We start from the raw sequence: 12683 nt of genomic DNA, 5'->3' as shown, positions 1-12683 counted from the left end.
GCATTTAAGAGAGTCCAAGAATAGTAGAACTCACCAAGGTTTGACGGCTGGCAATCGGATCACGATGAGGGGGGCCAGCAATGATCTAGGCAAGGCTGGGAGGTGAAACGAATCTCGTGCTCATTTTTGTATCGGACCGCTTTCCTCTGTTCTTCATCGTCTTCTTCAGAGCCTGACATATGTTCGTCTTCTTTCTATGTTCGTCTTCATCAAAGCCACTTGACATTGGTATCAGAGCCACTTGTCAGTCAGTCGCCCGTCGTCCGTCAGTCAGTCGCTGAAGGTATCACACGAAGTTGTAAACGCTGATCGTGGCACGTCACGAAAGTGTGGCACGTTGCAGCCGTGATGAAAAGCGTGAGGTGACTGTATGTAACCGTGATGAAAAGCGTGAGGTGACTGCTGTGAGACGGACAGAAAAACGTCAGATGGTACTTCAAGTGTTACACGTCATACGACTGTCTTTGAGGAGTAGTTTACAGCAAGATCGTGTCCACCCGACTGAAGTCAGGAGTCAGATCGCTATTGGCTGACTAAAGTCAATCAGACTCGTTTTTTTTTTTTACATAGAAGATATACCGGTTGTTCCCATGATTCTTCCGTTTCTACCACAGAACTTCATTTCCAGTATGATTGGTTTACTGCTTTAGTCCGAGAAGGCAAAATTTGTTCCTTACTCTTCCAATTTGATGATCTTACTGCTCGTGTGCAGGCTCAGGGGGTTCAAATGGAATTTTTAACCCAAACACTCACTGAAATAAAATCTCAATTAACCTTATTGTTAGAAAAAGATAAAAATAAGATAGAAACCTCGGATGTCCCATCTTCATCGAAAGATTTAGATGTGACTATGGGAGATCCTAAGGAACCCCACTACAAGTTGAGGGATAATCCAGTTCTAAAAGATATGAAACCCCCTCAGTTTCATCGGGAGGAAAAAGATAGAAATAAAGATACAATCTTTAATTTCCTCCAAAAATGGAAAGATTTACATAAACTTAAAAATACTCCACCACATCTCCAAGCACTGGAGGCTAGTTTAACGTTGGGGCTCAAAGCGTATAAATGGTGGCGAACTTTAAAGGAGGCAAATAAAATACCTGAAACTTGGGCTCAATTTGAATCCGTCGTTTTGAAAGAATTCCTTCCTGAAAATGAAATGGAAAGAAATTGGGAAGATTGGGATTATGTCAAACAAAAGGGAAGACCCTTGTTGACATATCTGGAGGAATATCGTGAGATAATCCTCAAATTGGAAGGAATAGATGAATTTCAAAAGACAAGGATTCATTAGGGGACTAGATAAAGCTTGTAAAAAGGAAGTAAAAAGGAGTTTACCTAAGACGCTGGAAGAGACAATTAAATTTGCATTAATTAATGAAGATAGTATGCGTCCAGGTACACTCACTAGTCTCACTGATACGGAGCCCAAGTCTAAGGAATTGGAAACCTCAAAATTTGTGGGCAAATTTAAAAGGAAAATGCCATTTTTTAAGGGTAAAAAACAACCTTTTGAAAAGAAACAATATGTAAGGCCAAAGTTAAGTCCAGACGACTTTGATAAGGCCAAAAAAGAAAAGCTGTGTTTCAATTGCCTATCCCCTAACCATGCTGCTTGGAATTGCCCTCAAAGGAAAAAGGGGGAAGACAAAGGAAAGGATAAGGACAAGGGCAAGGGAAAAGAAAAACAAATCCATGTAGTGCAGACCTAGAATTAAAGGGGCATGAAACTTATAAATCTTTAAAGGTCTTGCACATGGATGTACAACACAAGTGTTGTATGTCAATTTCTATGTGGCAGCCTACCTTTGGCCCACATGATTTAGTCAGAGTGCATAGATTGATAGCTGGAAAGAGGGTTAGAGTCATGATTGATGACTCTGCTACACATAATTTTATAAATTATACACTTGTCAAAAAATTGCAACTTTCCCAACAAAATAGTGGGCATCAATATGTTGTTCGTATGATGCAAGGTCAAGATAATAAAATATGGGATACAATGATATCCAATTTGGAAATTGAGATTCAAGGATATAAAGATAAACTTGATTTCCAAATCATGAACATGGAAAGAGCTGATATTGCTCTAGGGAGGGAGTGGCTATGGGGATTGGAACCATCCTTAAAACGTAGTTATCATCATAATACACTGGAATTTAAAAGGGATGGTAAGACTTTTGTCATTCAAGGTGAACATGAAGTATCTGATAATCCTTTGTTGTGTTCCACTAAGGTTCAGAAGCTGATAAAGAAGGAAGTTTATGAGGTATATATGTTATGGTCTCTTTTTGTACAAAACACTTTTACTTTCTGTAATATAAAGCAACAATTTTCTTATGTTTGTGAGTTGAATGTAAATAATGAATTGAGTAGTTTGTTAGATGAAATTAAAGATGTGTTTCCTTCTGATTTACCTAGTGGCCTTCCACCAGATAGTGACACAAATAAGGATACACACCCTATTTCTAAACCACCGTATAAATTAAGTGAAACACAACACCAAGAAGTTGAAAGACAAATTAAGGATTACCTTGATAAAGGGTTTATTCAACCCAGTAATTCACCTTGGGCTTCACCAATTTTATTAGTAAAGAAAAAAGATGGTTCTATGCGACTTTGTGTTGACTATAGAGCACTTAATAAAATAACGGTGAAGAATAAATTTCCTATGCCCCGAATGGAAGATCTTTTTGATCAATTACAAGGGGCAAAATTCTTCACAAAGATAGATTTAAGATCAGGCTATCACCAAGTAAGAATTAAGGCACAAGATGTTCCTAAGACAGCATTTCGTACTAGATACGGGCATTATGATTTTTTGGTAATGCCTTTTGGCCTCACTAATGCACCAGCTACCTTAATGAAGCTGATGAATAATGTTTTACGGCCCTATCTAGGACATTTTGTAGTAGTCTTCTTGGATGATATCTTGATCTTTAGTAAATCAAGAGAACAACATTTGGAACACTTACAATTAGTATTCCAACTGTTAAGAACACAATCCATTTATGCCAGGAAAACTAAATGTGAATTCTTTGCACAAGAGGTCAAATATTTGGGACATATTATCTCGAAACAGGGAATCCACATGGATCCAGAAAAAGTAAGGGCAATTATTGAATGGCCATCTCCAAGGAACCTGGAAGAGCTGCAGATCTTCCTAGGTTTATCTGGATTTTATCGTAGATTCATTCAAGATTATGCCAAAATAGTTGTTCCAATGACAGACCAACTTAAAGGGAAAGGAAAGAGCTTTAATTGGGGAACAGACCAAAATGAAAGTTTTCAAAAACTTAAGTTAGCTATTGCTACAGCTCCAGTACTATTAATTGTGGATCCCAATAAACCATTTGTGGTTGAAGCTGATGCCAGTGATAAGGCGATAGGCGCGGTCTTATTACAAGAAGGTCGACCAGTTGCTTTTGAAAGCAAGAAATTAGACCGTGCAAAACAGAATTATTATGTTTATGAGAGGGAGCTATATGCAATAGTACATGCAATGAAGAAATGGAGGCACTATCTGTACCGTGACAAACTTTTGATTTTATCGGATCATGAAAGCATTAAGTGGCTTAATGATCAACCGGATTTACACGGGCGTAAAGCCAGATGGGCCGAACTCCTCCAAGAGTTCGACTATGAGATAAGATATAGAAAAGGAAAGTATAATATAGTAGCTGATGCACTCAGCAGAATGCCCATCATTAATGGATTGAGTTTTACTCAGTTCACTTCCAACTTGCTTGAATCTTTAAAAGGGAAATGCCAGGTTGATCCGACATATTCCAACATATGGGAAGCAATAAAAAATGGGGATCCAAATGAAAGTGCTTCTACTGAGGAAGGAATATCTGAGGATGTTCAACAAGGAAATGGAGCATTAGGAGTTGCTCAAACCGGATTCAAGTGGAAGAATTTTACCATTGATAATGGTTATTTACTCTACAAGGGTAGGGTATGTGTCCCAAAAGACACAGAAATAAGACGCCAGATACTCTTTGAGTGTCATGATACCCCTAGCGCGGGACATCCAGGAGTTAATAAGACTTATAGTCTTATTAAAAGGCAGTTCTATTGGCCTGGAATGAATAAGGACATCCTTGACTATGTGGTCAAATGTAATAAATGCCAGGTTAATAAAGCTGAAAGATTGAAAATGGGAGGACTTCGCCATCCACTAGAGATTCCTTCGGGAAAATGAGAGAGTATCTCCATGGATTTTATTGTTGCTTTACCCAGAACACAGAAGGGGCACGACTTTGTGTGGGTGATTGTGGTTAGGTTAACCAAAATGGCTAGGTTCATTCCAACTTCAACTGATTTTAAAACACCAGAATTGGCTAGATTGTTCGTAGAGAACATATACCGATTGTATGGCCTTCCGGCAAATATAGTTTCTGATCGGGATAGAAAATTTGATAGTCAATTTTGGCGTGCGGTATTTAGGAAGTTGGATACTAAACTTAGCATGAGTACGGCGGATCACCCACAAACTGATGAGCAAACTGAAAGGGTTAACCAAATCCTTGAAGATATGCTTAGGGCATATGTAAGTAAAAGGCAAACTAATTGGGAAGAGTATCTACCGATAGCAGAGTTTGCATATAATAGTGCCAAGCACTCTTCCACTGGATATAGTCCATTTATGTTAATGTATGGGTTTCAGCCCAGAGCTCCTTATGCAGTAGGATTGTATAGGCAGCTAAAGATTTTTTGGAGGATATGAATAGTATGTTAAAATTTGCTCAAGAAAATATTAAAAAAGCTCAAAATCGAGCTAGAGCATATGCAGATCCTCATCGAAGAGACATCTCCTTTGAAGAAGGAGAATTGGTCTATCTTAAGGTGCCTGAACAAACTAAAACTATGAAAAAGGGACAATGTCCAAAGCTTTCACCAAGGTATTGTGATCCTTTCATAATACTTAAAAAGGTGGGAGAACTGGCTTACAAGCTCCAACTACCTGCTGGTAGTAAAATACATCCAGTTTTTCGTGTAAGTAAGTTAAGGAAAAGGCTGGGTGAGTTGGATAATCTAATCTTAAATGATAACATTGAGGAGCTATTAAATGACCAATCTAATCCACATGAACCAGAAAGAATATTAAATGTTCGTAATAGACGAACAAGGAATACTATTTATCAAGAATGTTTGGTTAAGTGGAAAGATTGTTCAGAAGAAAGCTCAACATGGGCGCGAGTAAGTACTTTAAAGAAAAGGTTTCCCAATTCACAATTAGACCTTCCAAGTATCATTTTCGAGGACGAAACCGATTCTTAAGGGCAAGGAAATGTTATATTTATAAGGTAAATTAAGGGAAACATGCATGAGGCATGACCGACCGGGCTCTTGGGCGCCCGAACTGGGTTTAGGGGAGCCTAGCATTTAAGAGAGTCCAAGAATAGTAGGACTCACCAAGGTTTGACGGGCTGGCAATCGGATCACGATGAGGGGGGACCAGCAATGATCTAGGCAAGGCTGGGAGGTGAAACGAATCTCGTGCTCATTTTTGTATCAGACCGCTTTCCTCTGTTCTTCATCGTCTTCTTCAGAGCCTGACATATGTTCGTCTTCTTCCTATGTCCGTCTTCATCAGAGCCACTTGACAGAGGGGGTGTTGAGAAACCCTGCACCCGCAGTTTGCGTTTTTGCTTTTCTGCATTTTGCGTTTAGGATTTGCAGTCCCAAAAAGGAGAGCCATCCTAGACTGACTGTGTCTATTCATAGGCCACTATCTCATTCATTCCGTACGGCTGATTCATTCAGTCAATCACGTCTTCTCTCCAGCCTCTCCACTACCCTCACACCCGTTCAGGAGGACATTGCGGTTCGTGGTTTGTGGCTGTCTTTATCATCTTCCTTGTGCTACAGTACCCTTGTTCCCTTGTATCACATTCACTCCATGATTCGGAACTTCATCATTCCATTCATCAGAGTTTCTTCTCTCTTCTCTTCTCTTCTCCATGTTTGCCGAGTTCACTCTGTGTTTCTTCCCGCCAACCCTACTGTCTCGCTGGCACGTCATCTTTTGACACCGCTATGGGAAAGATACAATGAAAATTTCTTCAAAACAATCTATCAGAGTTGTGGTCAATAGCGGAAGCGTCTTCTTCATCTTCATTTATAAACTAATTTTGATGGTTACCATTCTACACCTATTGTGCTCTTTTCCTGTGGAAACATTCACTCGCCATGTGCCCCAGTCTTACCACAATAATGACATGTCACCCGATCCGTGTTGTTGGTGTTGAATTCTCGTCCACATTCTTTTGCTCCATAAGTTACCTTGGTGTACAAGAGATTTGCCTTTGAGATCATTTCTTTTGCATCCTTGTTTTTAAGTTTACTTTCTCCATCCAGTAAAGAATGCTCAATGTCTTTGAGTGAGAGATTAGGAACATTACTTAGAGTAGACACAAGGTTCTCATATGGTTCTTGATTTACACTTGCTAGTAGCATTACTATGGCTTCATCCTCATCCATGTTGTTCTTTAAAGTTGCAAGTTGAGTTTTTAGGCTCTTAAACCTATTAATGTGCGTGGTGATAGAGGAACTGTCCTTTGCATCTAGCTTATAGAATTGCACAAGTAATTTTACTTTTGAGTTTTTAGCTTGAGTTCCAAAGATCCTATCAAGCTTATCCCATGCCTTTTTTGCATCTTTGATGCCGGAGATATGGTGCAATACATCATCAAATGATCCCCACGCAATGATGCCTAGAGCATTATTGTTCATCTTTTTCCATTCTATTGACTTGACCTGAACTTCTTCAATGAACCTGTCTTCATCATCTTCCTTCTTGCCATCTGCATCTCCTGTATCATCCTCAAATAGATCCCAAAGGTCTTTCCTCATGACATGATACATTGTATTTTCTTTCGAGCCATAAAAGCCTTCACCATTGGATTTGGCTATTTACTCGAGTTCAAACATTTTGAAGGAGGTCTTACCACGAGTATACTGGTGTCTATCCTTTTCCAATGAGATTGAGGCTTTACGAGGGACTTAATCAATTGGGCATTCCACATTACAAAACTTCATGTTTGTAAGAACTTGGATAAAACCAGCAAATGAGTTGTTCTTGAATGTGCTAAAAACACAAGTGCCAAGAAGCACTAGATAAGTATCAAGAGATACTATCTTGATGAGCCCAATGTTCGCGCTTGATCTTCTTGTTGAGCTTGAGTTTTCCAAATCTTCTTAATGAGGGTTGCACTTGCTGGAAATTAAGGAGATCAGAGTGGCAAGAACTCCACTAGGCTTGGAGGAGTGAGAAAATGATGGGATTTTTAAGCTTGAGCTATAAGAAGCTATGGAGGATTAGGGTTTACGAACATGGGCCTGCTTTTTTTCTGGTTTCAACATGCAGAAGCAAGCATTGCAAGAGATGTTTGGTGGGTAGAAGGCCTATGAGGTGGGCTTCAAAAGACCTATGGTTGTAGGGGAGATTGCGGCCTGCGCGATGACAAATTCAAGCAATACCAGCTCGTGCTGCCATGCAATGTCAAGCTGTAAAGTGGTAGGATGGTGTACCCTAAGTCCAACAAGCAATCTCCAGAAGGAAGCTTGAAGAGATACTTAAGTGAATCAAGTTCCAAGATGGAAGCTTAGACTCATAGACAATCTTAAGTATGACACTAACTATGACTGAAAGGACAAAGTACAATAGTATTGCATTGAAATAAGAACCAAGTGCATGCTTATGTAGCCTTTGGGTTGTTCCACTCTCCTCATTGTGCTTATGGGATACATAGCATCTCTTTCTAGAGCATACATCATTTGTCATATCTTTCAACACATTGCACAAACCCAATGGTATTTTTTCTCAAATCTTGTAATAGGCAAGACATCTACATTAGCTCTAGCTGAAATTTGTGACATAACTTGTCCTTGCATGCTCCTTATAGAAAACTCCCTTTGAGGTAAATATAAATGGTTAATGGTTATATAAACAACCAATATGATAGGCTATCATGCCAAAACATACAAGAGACTACGTGAAAAAAGATATGAGAATCCCATGTCAACATGAAAGCATCTCTTCTCCTCCTTACCCACTTAGAACCACCCTATAGCCCCTCTTATCTTCCACCAAGAGTATGAATGATCTCTATCCAAGTCCTAGATAGAATCTCTACACTGAAAACATTGTGGTCAATAGCATGCCTACACCTTGCAATCCAAATGAACTACACAATGATAGCACTCGCCACCCTTCAATGATAGTTTCTCCAAGTTCGTTGTGATTGCACATGATTTAAAGTAGGGATCCTACTCAAATGTTGGCCTCTTCTATGACACAAGCTAATACCCCCCAAGTCAATGCCATAGTCTTTATTATGCCATCAAAGATTTGGAGAGCCACACCATCCGGAGGGCTCTCCTACACGCTCCTAACCTTGGAACAATTCAATGGGCGATGCCTCTGAGACTGCTCTAACCCTCCACATCTTGCATATGCCATTGGTGCCTAGTACTACGTTTGATGAGAGACATACCAAATAAAGGTTTCCACCCTAATGACTAAGATGCAACAAAATAAGATGCTAGCAATGCATTCACCTAGAGACCATATTCTGCAAAGCATATCAATCTATGCAAAATCAAGACCCTATGTTACCAAGTTGCTAGAGGGTGCAAATTCCTCCTCAAGAATCTCAAGATGGCATAACCCCTTACACCATACCATGGTAACCATGAAATGTGTTTCGTTGCGATTGAAACACAAAACACTTGAAACGTTTCACCAAAATGCAAAACACCTCAAGTGAATCGACAGTTGATTGAAAAACATGATTTTTAAACACACAACAAAAAAGTTTTTCTTGCAATTTTGAGGAGTTTTGCATACTCTATATAGAATACCATTCTTATTGTTATAGTGTCTGCAAAAAGAGACATCATTTGTTGACATAAAGGAATTGCATGGTAAAAATGTATGAGTTGCAATTGATTTTCTATAAAGAAAACTCTCCCATCTCAATATGTTTCAACCATTTCACTTGGCATCTAGCTTGGACTCACCCAAAGGTCAAAGGCAACATTTAAAGGGTGAAACTATCGCAAGGACGTGACATTTTATTGCTTTGCTTGGCCTTTAATTAAAAGTTAATCATGTGTGCTAATGTGACTTGAATATGTGAGGTGCAAGTAAATTATTCCACAGTGTGGGACCCGACACCCCGGAATAACAATTGAAGCTAAGGGCAAAAGTTGTAATAAGTTATGTTTTGCAGGTACTAGGTAGCATCTGATGTCAAATTTTAGCCTAGACCAATTTATTGGCCACTAATATCAGTGGTGGTGACATTAGAGACTAGGCATTAATTTATTAACGAATACCAATCTAAAAACTAACTACTAAATTTAACTTTTGGCTCATGGAATTATTTTTATGAACTCTACAATATTTATTATATTAATTTTCAAAATTGATATTACCAAAAATTAATTGAATCAGCTAAAAAATAGGATTAGAAGACTGCTGATTAGCAAAACTTGCCCATGCAAGTAGAAAAAACGTTTTCGAGGCCAAGCGGAAGTCTATTTCAACCATTGTGAAAGAGGATGCTATTAGACGGCAAGTAGATGTTGTTGATGTGATTTGCAACCACTAAGGACCAGTCCTACAATAGGTGACAGGAGATTTGAGCCCTCCAAGTGTAGGTCACAGCAGCCCAAGGTCCTTGTCGTGCACATGACAGCAAGCAAGAGGGGCCAACAATCTTTCTAGATGTCCTAATCTATATGTGACAACTTCCATGGCTATCTATTTGCAATAAAAGTTAAGAAACACAACAAGGGGCGCCAGTTTTTGAGCCACCAAGTTGCCCAATGTCCAAGATTAAAGTGGTAAAGTGTGCATTTTCACTTGATGTGAATTTCATGTTTGATGTAATTACTATTGCTTAATCAATCAAATTATTAACACCCCATCAGAGGAGAAAGGTTGGATTCAAGGTTCCATCACTGGGATACCACTAAATCCCTTGATTGGTGGGCTCATGGCACTTGATTGAAGGTCAGAACCTTTGCTCTAGTGCTGAAATTCTATTCATTTGTGCATTACAACAAGAATGTCTTCAAATAGTGAGATGGGATAAAGTAGGGATGATGCCTCTCAATCTGAAAATTCACAAAGTATTGGGAAAAATACAATGCCTAATCATGGAACACACTTGCAGCATAGACAACAAGCTAATAAGGTTGGTTTAGAGAAAGAGAAAAAAGAATTTGATAACCGATGTAAAGCTTAGGTGAGGACACTAGCTGAAATATTTGTGCAATTCGCAAAATATCCTCACTTTCTGCGCTTTTTGAACCCCTTAAAGGAGGTCAGCAAAGGCATGGAGACAAAATTGTATTCACGAGCTTCGAGACAACAAGAAGCACTAAAGGAAGAGCCAATACAACATGTTCCCAACGTGAGTAGTGAGCATGAGCAAATGATGCTAGTGTGATGCATATGCAAGGCCGACTTGGCTGTGCCAATCCAATGCTTTCTAGATAGCAAGGCATGGATGCAATGATGGGGCACCCAGGATAATTTGGTGGTGCCACTAGTTTCCATGCCACAAAGGGTCAAGGACCGCATACAGGCATGTACAGCAAAACTCCTGATGGTATGTAGCAACCAATGTGTGGTATGCGATGCCCAATGTATCCGACTATGCCTAGTAATATGCATCCCCATATAGAGAAATGTATAGCATGATGTTGGGGCATAAAGTGGCAAGTTTGGCAATGTATATATGCAACTCACAGTGTTTGGGACTCGTGATATTAATGTTGGTCATGCAAATGCTCCATATGGTGCTCGTCATGAGGAAAACTGCAACTAGTAATGCCTCCATGAGGAAAAATGCAGCTAGTAATGCATACAATGTATGGAAAAATATATCTTTCCATCCTTGGTTGTATGCAAATTCTCATGCACAATCACGTTGCAATAGTCCAAAGTATGTAAACAAGAATGTTTTCTAATGCATTTGGTGTTCCTAGCATGTCAAGTACACAAGATGCTAGTCAATTGGATTCAATGTTCCATATTAGTTAGGTTGGGATTGCAACAATGTGATAGTCTAAACTATCACAATGCCCAACAGAAAAGTAGCCCTAGAACCTAGTGGAGCTTCTAAGTGAAATATGGTTATAGATAAAGTTTCCATGTGCTTTTTGGTGAAGCTTCAATATTGTTTCACCTATGAAAGAATGCAACTAGATGGAGAAGGGTGACCTCGCAAACTATCCTCAATAATGCACTTTACCTCAATGTGTTTCAATTAGAGCCAATTTTGGATCAAGCTTATCAAAGCGCAGAAAGTCCAAAGTATTGTCTCATGCTCAAAGGGAAGGTTGCACCTCTACTCCCCTAGTGATGGACAGCTCACTTGTGTCATGGATCTCAAATGTACTTGGTTTGTATATATGGCATATATGGAATACATGAAATGTGCATTTTGATGTGATATACATTTTCAAGGCATGTATGGAATACATGCATGGGATACAATGTACATTTGCAGGTCATGCAAAAGAAGTACACTTGCATAAGTTACATATGGTTTGCAATAATGTATGCTTTGGAAGAGTATCATGTGGTACATCATTGCTATGAGGTGTTCTTTATGCATTAAAAAACCTTAGTGGTCAGAACAGTGCTACGTTTTGACATGTGGATGCATTCCTTATGGTTCTAATAATGATTATGATTCATGTGTGTGGATTGTAAGTGGTTTAAGTGATTGAATTTCACATGCAAAGGGCATGAGCATGGTTAAGCAATCGGTGTACCAACAGTGGCAACAGATGCTTTGGCACATTGCTATGCAATCAAGAATGATTACAAGGATTTCAAGAGGATGGTCTATCACAAGGACATTAAATTTATTGCTTTACTTAGCCTTTGATCAAAAGTTAATCTAATGTGCTAATGTATCTTACACATGAGAGGTCCAAGTAAATTATTCACAATGTGGAACCCAAGACCTCGAAATATCACTTGCTACTAAAGGCAAAAGATATACTAAGTTATCTCTGACAAATACTAGGTGGTGTATCTTGTGTCAGATTTTGGCCTAGACCAATTTATTGGCCAATAATGTTAGTGGTGACTTTAGAGACTATGCATTATTTTATTTCTTAATGCCAATGTAAGGGGTAAGAACTGCTTGTGGCCACTTGGGAGACGAATTGGTCTAGTCAATTTAATTCTTCGCTAGTGGAATTATTTTTATGAGCACTGAATAATTATCACATTAATTTTAAAATTTTATATTTTAACCATTAAATTAATAAGCTAAATAATGCTGAAAAATGGGATTAGAAGGCTGCCGCTTAGCAAAACTTGTCCATGCAAAGTGAAAAAATGTCTTTGGGAGCTAATGGAAGTCTATACTAGTCATCTGAGAAAAAAGGAGACCCTTGGAGAGCAAGGAGATGCTATTGATGTGAATTTGCAACCACCAAGGACCAATCCTACAGTAGTAGGTGAGAGGAGTTTTTAGCCATCTACGTGCATGTGAAAACAGCCCAACGTCCTTCTAGTGTCACTAACAGCATACAAGAGGAGCTAGCAGCCTTTTAGGTGACCCTAAGCTACATGTGACAACTCCTATGCATGTTTGAATAGGACAGCAACACTTTCACAATCTTTCTTACGATGAAACTCTCAAATTTCT

At 39.0% G+C, this 12683-nt stretch overlaps 1 protein-coding gene across 2 annotated transcripts in view; it reads right to left on the bottom strand.

Moving 5' to 3' along the window:
- Window positions 1–12683, bottom strand: part of LOC148041878 (long chain acyl-CoA synthetase 4-like) — a 131464-nt gene that overhangs the window by 16911 nt on the left and 101870 nt on the right. The gene's annotated exons all lie outside the window — the stretch shown is intronic.

The sequence above is a fragment of the Lygodium microphyllum genome, chromosome 1 (assembly GCF_053477565.2).
Source record: "Lygodium microphyllum isolate KBCC chromosome 1, Lygodium_microphyllum_v1.1.10, whole genome shotgun sequence".
In the NCBI taxonomy this organism is placed as follows: Eukaryota; Viridiplantae; Streptophyta; class Polypodiopsida; order Schizaeales; family Lygodiaceae; genus Lygodium; species Lygodium microphyllum.
The sequence above is the reverse complement of the archived record's forward strand: the minus strand, read 5'-3'. Positions and strand labels throughout refer to the sequence as shown.